At 43.1% G+C, this 12,175-nt stretch overlaps 1 protein-coding gene and 1 long non-coding RNA gene across 2 annotated transcripts in view; one reads left to right on the forward strand and one right to left on the reverse strand.

Annotated features, from left to right (window-relative positions):
* The window catches only part of LOC135366736 (uncharacterized), a 329,450-nt gene that overhangs the window by 137,064 nt on the left and 180,211 nt on the right, over window positions 1-12,175 (reverse strand). Inside the window, exon 3 of the long non-coding RNA XR_010414275.1 lies at window positions 4,776-4,814. This is a non-coding gene — a long non-coding RNA (uncharacterized LOC135366736). The remainder of the gene's footprint in view (window positions 1-4,775; window positions 4,815-12,175) is intronic.
* Window positions 1-12,175, forward strand: part of LOC135366735 (cyclic nucleotide-gated channel rod photoreceptor subunit alpha-like) — a 205,994-nt gene that overhangs the window by 128,473 nt on the left and 65,346 nt on the right. The gene's annotated exons all lie outside the window — the stretch shown is intronic.

Below are 12,175 nucleotides of genomic sequence, written 5' to 3' on the forward strand. Positions count from 1 at the left end.
ATTCACAACAAAATACCATGTAGCTTCCATGGTGTTTTTCTTCTTTTCAGTGCATTGTGGAGAAGGGAAACAACTTAGTGACCAAGTAGATTACTTTTTCAATTTCAATTATTATTTTATGAAATGAATTATTTTTTCTTTTCATTTCATTTCACCGGTAATCGTGAGATGCGTGGTTCAAATACGGGCGCTTTTTGGCTTTTTGGACGACTGCCATACTTCAACTATTCGTGTCCCAGGGCACCCTGAGGCTTGTGTTGTGTTTGTCCCATTGTATGTTCCAACCTCAGAAGAATTTACTTTCCAGCAAAGTAGGGGGGCTCACTGACGAACACTGAAATACAAATCCTACAACGAGCCAATAATATCAATGCTTAAATAATAATAATAATAATAATAATAATAATAATAATAATAATAATAATAATAATAATAATAATAATAATAATAATAATAATAATAATAATAATAATAATAATAATAATAATAATAAACAGTAATAGCTTTAGTGACCAATACTTAAGTACATTAAGTGCATCTTAAATACTGCGATCTTAAATACTCTGCATGTAATTCCTCCTTATGTAAGTATTGGGACTGTATCTTAAGTACTGTTGCGACGAGCTTGTCTGAAATCAGCACCCCGCGGTTTATCCCATCTCAAATCTTGTTGCAAGATAATTTATTTCGAGTAATGAACACGTGCAGCACATGGTCCACCTTTAAATACTGACGATATTGTCACAAGATTTTCGAGGGCAACCAAGGAAATATGGGCTGCGGAAGAACTGACAGGCGATTTCAGACAAGCCTGTCGCGAACAGTACATTATTCCTTCAATATTTTGTATCGTATTTTAAGTATATTTTTATAGTATCTCCTACGTGGTCTGCTTTAGAGGCCCTATGCAAGCAACCTCAGCAGGCTCAAACTTTTGTCCCAACAAGAACAGGCGTGAGCCCAACCTTTCTAGAAGGAAGGAGGGAGGGAGGTTCAGTCTGGGAGTAGCAGAATTCGTCGGTTGATGCGTCTTCAATCTCTCCCTTTCTCCTTTCCTCACAATTCAATCGAGTTCAAAATTACTTCATCTGCTGGAAAAGGAGCATATTTGTCTTGGCAAACTGCTCTCCACGTTCTGCAGTACAGCACGCAGTATTGCTCCTAGAATAGAGTTCTTTTTGCTCAAGTGCTTCCCTCTGTAGATTAGGTTATGCTACAGGGAATACTCCGGTCTCGGTGTGTTACGGAGTGTGGTTCCCGCGTCTGCATGTGCATATTTGACATGACCTCTCCTTTGTTGGCGGTGTACGTGCAAAGGGTGCGGGTGTAGGATCGAGAGGTGTAGGATCGAGAGATGTAGGCATCAGCGATGACGAGAGTATATTTGTCTTGACCGTTATCTGATTAGGGACGCATACAAACAGCGGCTAGACGAGGCGGATTCTCATGAGATATGACTGTTGCCTCCACCTCTGTCTATGCTTGGTTGCCTCCACTTTTGGTGGCTTTAGGTATTGACGGCGATCTTTCGTATGTATAGAGGTATACGACTGGCAGTTTCTAAGGGGCCTGACCTGAGGTTCTAGGTCGCACGTCCTATCGTTCCTGGTCCCTGTTCCTTAACCGCAGTAGGAAGATGGCCCCCATAATGAAGGTGCATTTTAGGAAGATGGCGTAACATTCATGTTATATTAAGAGCGCCTTATTGCACGCGCGTCTGCTTTGCTTTTGGCAGTTGGTGACTGATTGATGGTAGTTGGCGAACAAGTCGATAACTGATAATTCGCATTTTGGTGAACAACTGGAGAAATTTCAGTTCACATTTCATAATTAATGACCCATAATTGGCGAATCAGTCAACAACTGATAATTCGCCTTTCGTGAACAACTGGAAAAGTTTCAGTTGCCCTTTGCTAATGACGACTGATATTTAGCGAACAAGTCAAGAATTGATAATTCTCATTTGGTGAACAAGTAGACTCATTCCAATTAGTGACTGATAACTGGCGAACAAGTGAACAACTGATAATTCGCATTTGGTGAATAACTGGACAAATTTCAATTCCCCTTTGCTAATGAGACTGATATCTGGCGAACAACTCAACAATGGATAATTCGCACTTGGTGAGCAAGCAGTCAAATTTAAATTCGCATTTGGTAATTGAATGCGAATAATCGGCTAGCAAGTCAACAACTGCTAATTTGTACTTGGTGAACAAGAACAATTCAGGCACCTTGAGGCACCTTAGGCACCTTGAGGCACCTTAGACACCTTGAGGCTTGCGTTGCGTTCGTCTCCTTTATGTTTCAGCCTCAGAACAGTTACTTTACATAATGGCGAACAATATAGTGCAAATGTCCGTTCGCATCTATAGTTGCTACTGACAATTTGCACATGGACAGCGCTTTTTTTTGTTAATTTTTACAATTTGTCAACCATAACTGAGAACAAATAACCATTTCTAAATATTTTAGCGTATATTAAGTTCACGAACGTATAGTGCAGCACCGAATATCTATTCTTATTCATGTTTATTTAATTTCAAACTTCGTACTTCATCTTGCAAAGCCCCGTACGACTAACACACGGCTATTTAATGTAACAACCGCCTTATTCACATTTAAATAGCAAAAACGAAAAAGAAAAAAGTGCTGCTTGATCTCTGCGCGTTTGCGCCATGTTTTAAGAGAAATATCATTGCGTAAAAAAAACATTCGTAACCTTTTATCATCTACAAAAAAAGCGCAGCACAAAAGGCGCGATCAACCACCGCAGACCCTTCGACAAAATCATCAGGGTATTTTCTTCTCCGTCCCACCCCAACTTTTTACGAAGCTGATTCGGTCGCTATATCACTCTGGCTAGACAAATCGCCCTCCCCGGGAGTTGAAACCAGACACAGCTCTTCGATACTTTCTCTGCTGGCCCCTTTTAGTAGAGTTGGGCGGAGGATGACAGGACCACCAAACATTTTATTTCCACTTCCTCTTTTAGAAGAACTCGAGTGAAGAGAGAGAGAGAAAAGGGGGAGAGTGAGAGGTAGGAACACGAAGTGTGAATCTCCAATCCGTCATCGAATGCTGCCTGCTGTCCCAATCTCGCTTCAATGGAAGAAGAGGTGGAATCGATGGAGCATCGATTTCCGAGTTCAGAAGACTTGTGATTGCATCGCAAGCCTCATCGATCTGTGTCGTTCCTTTGCCTCATGCCTCAACTTTGTTAGCCGCCTCTTTCTTTTCTCTCGTTCTCACTTTTTCTCGTCTTAGATTACACGTTTCCTCAAAAAAGGAAAAGAAGAAGAAGACAAAAAGAGAGAAAGAAAATATGGGAGGGACACACGAAGTACAAGGGCAACATAACGAACAGAAAAGATAACACCATCCTATCTGTGTAGCCAACAGCGACGCGTGGTGTACACTTTGGACAACAAGCTACGCATTATCGTATCTTCCAGTCACTGACCCAAGCTGTTGTAGGTTCTACGCATCTGCGAAGCAAAAAAAGTACGGTTGAAAAGTAGCGATTAAAGAAAAAAAGCTCGAGTATGGATGGGAGTTTTCTTCTGCTACGAGGCACACAGGAGGCAGTTAAGATAAAGGTTACGATGAAGCATGAAGGTATGATGCGGTGATACAGTTTGAACGTGCAGAAGACAAAAAGTAAAATAAAAAATGAACAGGACGAAACGCTCTCCAGAGTTTGCAGCTCAGGAGATCTGCAGGAAGGAGCCACGTTCTTTAACTGATCGCAGTGATAGCATTCCTGTGATCTATAGTTCTGTAATCTAGCAGTATAGGCTTCGCTGGCAATAAATATAGCTATAGCTTTTCGGCTGAAAATATGACATATAAAATATATAATTATACCTTTCATGTAGGGTGTTTGAATATGCGGATTTGTCGAATACCGAATAACTGCATAGTTCGCTTCGAATTCCGAATCGCACCTCGAATTCTACGTTCTGATTTGGAATCGAAGCAATGTCTCCTCGAAATCGCATGTATTCGAATAGTTTCGATGCTGCACGCGCAAGCCCAAAACCGTCAGAAGAGATATAAAAAGCGTAGTGAATTCTATTTGACACGAATATCCGTATGCAGATAGTTTCACGCAAATATGTTGGACATCCGCATGTGCGATACATCATTACGGTTTAGGTGTTGTTGTTGATGATGCATGCATATCGGTACATATGCTGTGTGTGTGTTCGGTTCGGTTCGTACTCGCTTCGGTTTTAAACTTACTGTTCGCAGAGCTCTACTTCTACGTAGAGTATCTACTTCTATTCCTGCGCACCTTTTTGTTATCTATAGTCAAACATTTTAACATATCAAAAGAAATAATGAACAACGTGCTGCCTTGTCTCTTATTATTGGTTCATATTACCGCCTTGTACGAATATGAATTTTATTCTTTCTCTTTCCTTGTTTTTTTCCTCATTTTTTTTCCTGCATCCTCCAACGCAGTGTTCGCGCTCAATTTCGCGTTGGGATTGCTACCTCTACGTCGACGTGCCGGCAAAAAATGTATCGAAATAACGCACTTTTGTCATATAGCCCAATAAAAGTAAAAACGAAAATAAACAAAAGTAGAGTGCAAAAAAAAAAAAAAAAAGAAGAAAAAGCGCTACACAAAACCAAGCTTCGGAGTTGCGCCGAAGTCTGAATTATGTATTGTGGCTGCTGCCTCTGCTCAGTATGCTGCCGGAAAGGCCAGGCATAATTTTGAATGCGCTACCAGAGGAACCGCGGGTTTAAATATAGAATTCGCTTACCTGAAGAAGGCTCTCCACACTTCCATCTTGTGGAGTAAACTGAAAGAGCGAAGGTGAAGTAGTTTCATTAGGCTGCTCTACATAAACAACTACAACAACAACTTTATTTTCGTGACAATAAGTAGGGTGTTACGACGGCGGAGGCATCATGTGCATCAGCTATATCAATGACATTAACGATGTTTTTTTTTTGTTGTTTTTTTCCTGTTAGCGCCGCGATGGAACTACGGCTGTGAGCGGGCTTCTAACGGTGCTGCAAAGTAGAATTGGGAAAGCAGAGAAGAACAACAACAACAACAAATAGATCATGATGGCATGGGATGCTGCACCACTGAGATATAGTAGCCTACCCCGTCACTTATTTATTTATTCGTGTCCACCAACAGCCTAGGCCCTATGTGCGATGCTGAATCTATCTACCAACAACAACAACAACTACATGAATGAACTACAAGCGGCACCTAAAATCAAACAAAAAATACTCAACAGGTTTCACAATAAAAAGACGTCGAAATTTTCTGGACGCACACACACACAAAAAGAACATGGCGAGGTTGTATTCTTTTTAGTGAGACGATAGAGGGGTGATATAAAAATGAAGTGAAACGAGTTCACAGAGCAATTGAAGGGTCCCCAGGTGGCTGTGCAACACAGAAGAAGAATAGCCCTGTTGTTGTTCTGTCCTGCGACATGAAAAAAACAGAAAAAAAAACAGAACAGAATGGTGAATAGAGGGTAATTGAAAAACACAGTGCAACACTCAACCGTCTGCAGCGAACCGGTGGCCATCAAAACTTGAAAAGCCCGACGCGGTTGCACGAGCCTGCTCATTATAATTAACTGTACCCGTTATAAATGCAGTTTTGAAAATACCTGTCACGTTTGTTACATCGACATCTCGGGAAGGTGTTTCTAAGCGGACACTTAAAATATTGTAGCCATTATTCAAAACTGTGTCGTGGATTCAGATTGTCACGACGACACTTTTAGGGGAAGGAGGTGAGTTCACGGTGCTCCGTATTCGGCAGGAATAAGTCACTTCGTCTGAAGTTTGTTTGTGTTTCATCATCAGCGTATCTGTTGTTGGTGTCAGAAGTTTACATGCCATCACTAGAATTACGCCCGATTTAATTCAATATTTCGAGGTTTGCCTTTCTTACTATATCTATATATGGTGTCACAGAACGAACTGAATTGAGCGGCATGTGGACGTAAATTGCTTATCGTAATGTAGCTCTCGGAAAGGAGCTCGCGTGAAAACAAGGACAGCGGGTTTTAACTGACCGGAAGATGTTCACGAAATCGGTTCCGAAAACATCATAAGCCAAGCGCATGATTCCTTTCAAGTGGCTCACATCACGCAACGGATATTTGATTTGAAAGCTTCCTCATTCGTATCGTTGTCGTAGAGTGCCTCTGACCCAATAAAACTCTGTCTTTACTTAGAAATGTTGCAGCAGGACAGACAACGACAACAGGGTGGTCCTGCGACGACGACAAGGGGTTAGGGCCTGTTGCTGTCGTCTGTCCTGCTGCAAAATTTCTAAGTATATGTACTACTACCCTGTAAGAGCACATGTAAGTACGCACTACTACTGTAACTACCCCAGCTTGACCGTGATGGGGATTGATGTTCGGAGGCTGGAACACAAATAGAAAGGACAAATATACATACAAAGCATCAAGGGACTAAGACATTAATGATGAAAGAAGGAAGTCACTGAAAAAGAGTGACTTCCTTCTGTCATCATTTACCCGAGCTTGTTACCGTAACGATACAGTTACCGTAACGGTTAGAGTAAGATGAAGGCAATGCAACTATGCACCGTCAGAATCAGTTTAGGCGTGTCCAAAAGGAGCTGTCGTCACAGAACACTTATTTTCCGCGAGCCAAATAGTTGTTCCTCGTCTAATTGCGCCGTTCACAGCGACAGTCCACCAAGACAGCACTCCCTCTGTAATCCGCTCGCCGTCTTAGCATACATCTGCGACCTTGAACCAAGAATAACGCCAGATTCACGTGCAGGCCTGTGCCTGACAGCCGTGCTTGCACCTCTCCAATTGGCTTCATATGGTCACGTGCGACCAGGCGAAGAAGCGATGAAGCCTGGAAACACAGGGAAGCCTGAGCAACTTGAAAAAGTGAGAGGGCTTTTTCTAAGAAGGAGGAGGCCGTTAAGGCGGTAAGCTCCCGACGCGATTGCCTAAGAAAGACTTTCGGTGAGAGCACGTTGGAGGGGCGTCGAGAATCGCGCTGTTTCCTGTTGCCTCGAGTGCGCGGGGATGGGGGAAAGATAGTGGTGGCCGTGGAGCGGGGCTGCGGGGATGCGACGAGGATTCATTGCAAATGCGGATCGCGTGTCGTTGGGTAAATGGAGCTGGAGGAACGGAAGTAGGGAAGGGAGTTCATCTTCCGGTAGGCTGACAGAAAAAAGAGACGTCTCATAAAAGGTCGTTGTCGATGAATGACTTTATACCTTTCTTGCTTATAGCAACAGAAGCTAACGTAAGAGTGGGGTTGGGGATTAAATATAAGTTCTTCTTTTTCTCTTTTCTTAGCTTTCGTTTTCTATCTATAGTCTGGTCTTTTCTTTTTTTTTTGTCTTATAGCGACTTCCGGCGGTCGTTTTCGGTGAAGATGCTTGTTTGATTGGTAAAAAGTAAAAATAACATCTCGATGAAGGTGCCGATGGAGCTGCTCGCGTTGTTGACCACGCTCAGGCGACGTCACGACTATTGCGTCCTGGGCCGACTTCGCAGAGAAAATGTGCTTTTTTTTTTTAAATGGAAGGATCAGTTTTCATCACACCTTCGTCATCTGGTTGCGTCACCTCCACGTCATCGCAATTCTACCACACTGACTGCATCACTGCCCAGGGAAAGCTCTCTGTATCTATAGCCACCTGTAGAGTGTACCTAGACAGAAATCCTGGACCTAGAGGGGCTCAGACTTCCGTAGGTCGATGGATCGATAAATGATCGATAGGTAATCTACGGGCCGCCCAACATCAACAGTTTGCCACTCAGTGTGTGTGTTGTCCACAAAATTATAGACGTAGCAACTGCGAACTTAGTTGCCACTTTTCGGTGCCTAAGGCCTTTAGACATTGATCCGACCTCTAGGCCATCTGAGTAGGATCCCAATATATTTTTTCCCCTCCTGGTTCGATCCTGGGTCGGTGATTTGTCAGAAGCGGCCGTCAATATCGTCTCGAAAAGCGTAAATGCTCTTCAGTTTTGTTTCAAGCGCTCAGAAATAGCCAAGCGGTTCTTCGTAAAGGTAAGTCCTATCAGAAGTGATAATCATATTGTGAAACCATTATCACAATATCAAGCATCTGTTATATGTAGGGATCCGGGTTTGAGGAGTGTATTTCTTGTTATATTTGAAGGATATTTTTTTTTTGATAGTTTATTCTTTTCCGAGAATTTGGAGTTTTTGTCGTTCATTTATTTATTTTTTGTACCGCTGAGTTAATATACAAAATTCGGGGAAAACGCGGTGACTGTGAAACGACACATTCACCAGGAAGAATAAGAAGGTGACTTCCAAAAGCGCAAACTGTTGCGCGGCACACCTTGACAGAATGCCAGGCAGATTTCGCTGGCGTCCAACCCTACTGCCTGGAATGCAACAACTAGCGTTCCTCTCACGAAGACAAAATTTTGTGTCAGCTACGCCCCTTTGTCTACTTTGAGGAAAAGGTGATGTAAAAGGTTTTGCTTTACCTCAGAAAAAGGTAAAGCAAAACCCTACGCACTGGACGCGTTTGAAATGGGCCTGAGAAATAGCCGGAGTGACCACAACGTGCCCTCATATCAAGTAGAGCCTCTAAATAGAATACCTCGTTCAGAAACTCCAAGGTCTCATGCCTCTATAAGCAAGGGTGGAGTTCGCCGTCATTACACGGATGCTTCACGTATTGCTTAGACGTTAGGGAGTGACTCTTGCAATGTAACTCTTAGTCAAGAAGGCCCCCCCTTCCTTGGAGCCGGTAACCTCCGATGAGAGACGATCTTTACGCGAAACGAAGCAACCCCCCGTTAACCACTGATTACAGTAATCCATTTCTTACCGAGCTGTCCGTTTAGTGGGACTTCCGAAAGCGGAGTTTTTTTCGGATAAATCCCAATTTCATTAAAATTTACCGGCGTATGCTCTTCGCTTTTTTTTGCGGACAAATAACCAAATATAACCAACGTACACCTACCATACACCCACATGAAGCAAACAATCGATCGTATTAATGCTTATATTGCCCGCTCTTTGCACATTAGCAAAGATGATAATGATCATTGTCATCAACAACAACACCATCATCACCAGATTGGCATGTAGATTAAGAACTTATAAGACCAGGCTCGATATTAATTTCCCCTTGTATTGTTCATTTGACAAAGCAAAAAGAAAAGGATGTTACTGATCTACTGTTTATGATCGTTGCGTTTAATTTGAGGTAGAGGAAAGGAGAGAAAACAGACTTCTGGAGGGCAACAGAAATGGAGAAGCCTTATGTTGTAAATAACTTTCAATTTAGAAATGTTCCTTTTATTAGTTTTCAGCCCTCAAAGGCTGGCAATAGGAAAGTAAACCGTATAGTATGTCACAATACGGGGTTTTAGGAAATGGTAAGCTCCCTCCGATATCGACTGCGTATGAATTTCAGTCAATCAGATAGCAGCAACGTGACGTTACCCACTCCCAAGGAATCAATTATCATGTTTTCGGAAATGTTATCACGAAACTGCCATGCTTTCTTAAAAGACTCTATTGTCACAGAATGAATTGCGAGTACAGGAACATAAAATCATGTGTCTCAATCATTTGCAAAAGGGTGAGGAAGGTTGGAAAGGCTTGAAGGGAAATGTTGGGTTGAGGTCTTGAGGAACAATTGGGGACAAACTATTCCACTTTCCTATATTGTCCTGGTCTTCCTCTGTTGGTACTAATATTTACCACATATGAATGATATTAAACGGTAGGAGCAACTTATTTATTTACACATGGTAACCATTTACCATGTGTAAATAAATAAGTTGCTCCTACCGTTTAATATCATTCTTTGATCTACTCATCACCGGCAACTTGACATCGCCTATTTTTCTGCCTTCGTATCTTCTTATTTACCACATATCTTAACATCTCATTTGTGTACATATCATCTGTCACGTTTACTATTACACATCTGTTCGCAGCACCTGTCGCATTACACATCTCGCATACCTGCCTCTCTCGGTTCATCCGTACAATTTGCGAGCCAGGTGTACTTCGCACTACTCATCGCACGCTACAGCCCCACGTAGGTCATTTCTGGGTGCGCCATCTGAATACTCACGCCGTTCTGCGTAACATACATTCTCGCTGAAGTACTCGCATCCCTTAATTTAGCCGTCCAACTAGGTTTGAACACACAATCTCCTCGGATGAATATTTCATGAATGCGCATTAGGACGGATGAGACAATCTGATTATGTGACGCGGAAATGGAAGGGGAAAGTAACATTAACCGGGACATTGCTAATTTTCACCGCGGCGCACGTGCGCAATATCACTTAGGTTGAAAGACCGTAGTGAAGTGAGCTCGTTGTGCAGCTGCTGAAGAGAATGTATAGTACGGCGTGACCGGGCTTTATTACTCAAGCGTTGCTGAACAAACACTCACACAGCCGTTGCAACATTTCCCAGTAAGGCCGAAAAAGCTGCCCAGTGTTGCTAGTGCTGCTGTTGCAGCCTTTGAGTTACATCATCATACTCTCCATGCAGCCATAGAGTGCGACTTCTTGAACAAGGACACGGAAGAACGAGTAATAGACGTATGTAGTATGATGGCATGTTTTTCACCCTTTCCCTTAAAGCTAACATGGAATAGAATAGAATAGAAAAGAAACAAAGAAAAATATGGAAGCGTAGGTCGCACTGGTGCGTCCAGCTGTTCCAGGACGCGACGCTTGACGTGTGGAAGCACTTAACATGGAAATCATTAGGAAAGCGCAACATAGCGTTAGCAAGCGCGGTCAAAAATCGGCAATGAAATCAACACATAGCAAAGGCTGCGTGGCAAACGTTCATTACAACATTAATGTTGTTGAAAAGTTAATAATGCACTGTAGTAGAATACTGTAGAAGTCACTATTTGGCGTAATAATACAATCAAGTCTTGCACCGGTATGGTCGGAGTCCGGATTAGCGAACGGAAGTACTTTTGGTCATAATCACCCTACACTTTTAAAACAGGTGGTGGTGGTGGTGGTGGTGGATGTGGTCGTGATTCTGAAAGAGCTCGCAGTTGTCGGCCTCGCGGAGGGGAATGTGCGTCCTGGGCAGACTTCTAAGGGAACTGTGACGATATATGTTTGACAGCGTCTGAGTTAGACCCAGAAAAACCCCCCAGACAGCATCAGCCGGCACCGGGATTGGAACCCGGGTACCTCCCAGTATAGACGTGAACTTACTACAGAGCACGTTCCTAGGCAACCGCAATCCCGAATGACATCGTCCTCGCCCCTGATTTATTGGACACGCCCCTTTTTGTGACCAGTAACATCAGAGCAGAAACGTCACAAAAGGGCGTGTGCCTCCTGTTTTCAACAACTCGGGGGAGAGATGTTACTCGGGATGTCACTCGATGTCACTGGGGATGGCGGTCGGCTAGGAGCATGCTGTCGGGTGAAATTCTGTTTTAAGAATGTAGGAGCTAGACCCTGAAATGGTGTGTAATCTTGTACCTTACTCTCTGTAACAAGTTGTTTTTGGCTAGGGCCCGTGCAGCATGTTCAGCGGGTTTTCGATTGCAGAGGGAACAGCGATGTCTGCTGAGGCTATCGTATCAAAACGCAGGTGGACAAAGAAGTGCGTAAAGCGAATAAAAAATAACACTCTCCCCACTTTGTTTGCAAACGGTACAAAGAAAAGCTGCAGCGCAAAGTAAGTGTTTTATTTCTGGCGCGCAAAAAAAAGTAGAAGAAGACAGCCTCGATCAGATAATCTGGTACAAACGCGTACCCTCTACATGACGACTTCAGGAAACTAAATAAATAAAAAGACGAACAGCTCGAACCAACCATTAAAATTAGTCTTTAAATAACTTGAGTCAAGTCTCCGAGTCAATTTTTTCTAGTTTATTTGTTTATTTTTGCTGTCGCTCAAGTTCGCCGAGCTCAATTTTTGGACGGAGCGACGCTAGAAATGGCGGTGGTTGCCCCGGTAATCGTGCCGCCATGCGCTCTTGTCTTCTTTTACTTCACTACACGCAGTCGGCTGCAGGTCGTTTCTCGTAAAATATCGCCGCAAAAGTGCGGACGTGAATAGACCTTTCTACAACGGCACGCAAGGGCTCATGGGAACTCAGAGCGCCTCGAAACATTACTAGACTGTCAGATGCGCAGGTAGAGGAAGAACA

The sequence above is a fragment of the Ornithodoros turicata genome, chromosome 8 (assembly GCF_037126465.1).
Source record: "Ornithodoros turicata isolate Travis chromosome 8, ASM3712646v1, whole genome shotgun sequence".
Taxonomy (NCBI): domain Eukaryota; kingdom Metazoa; phylum Arthropoda; class Arachnida; order Ixodida; family Argasidae; genus Ornithodoros; species Ornithodoros turicata.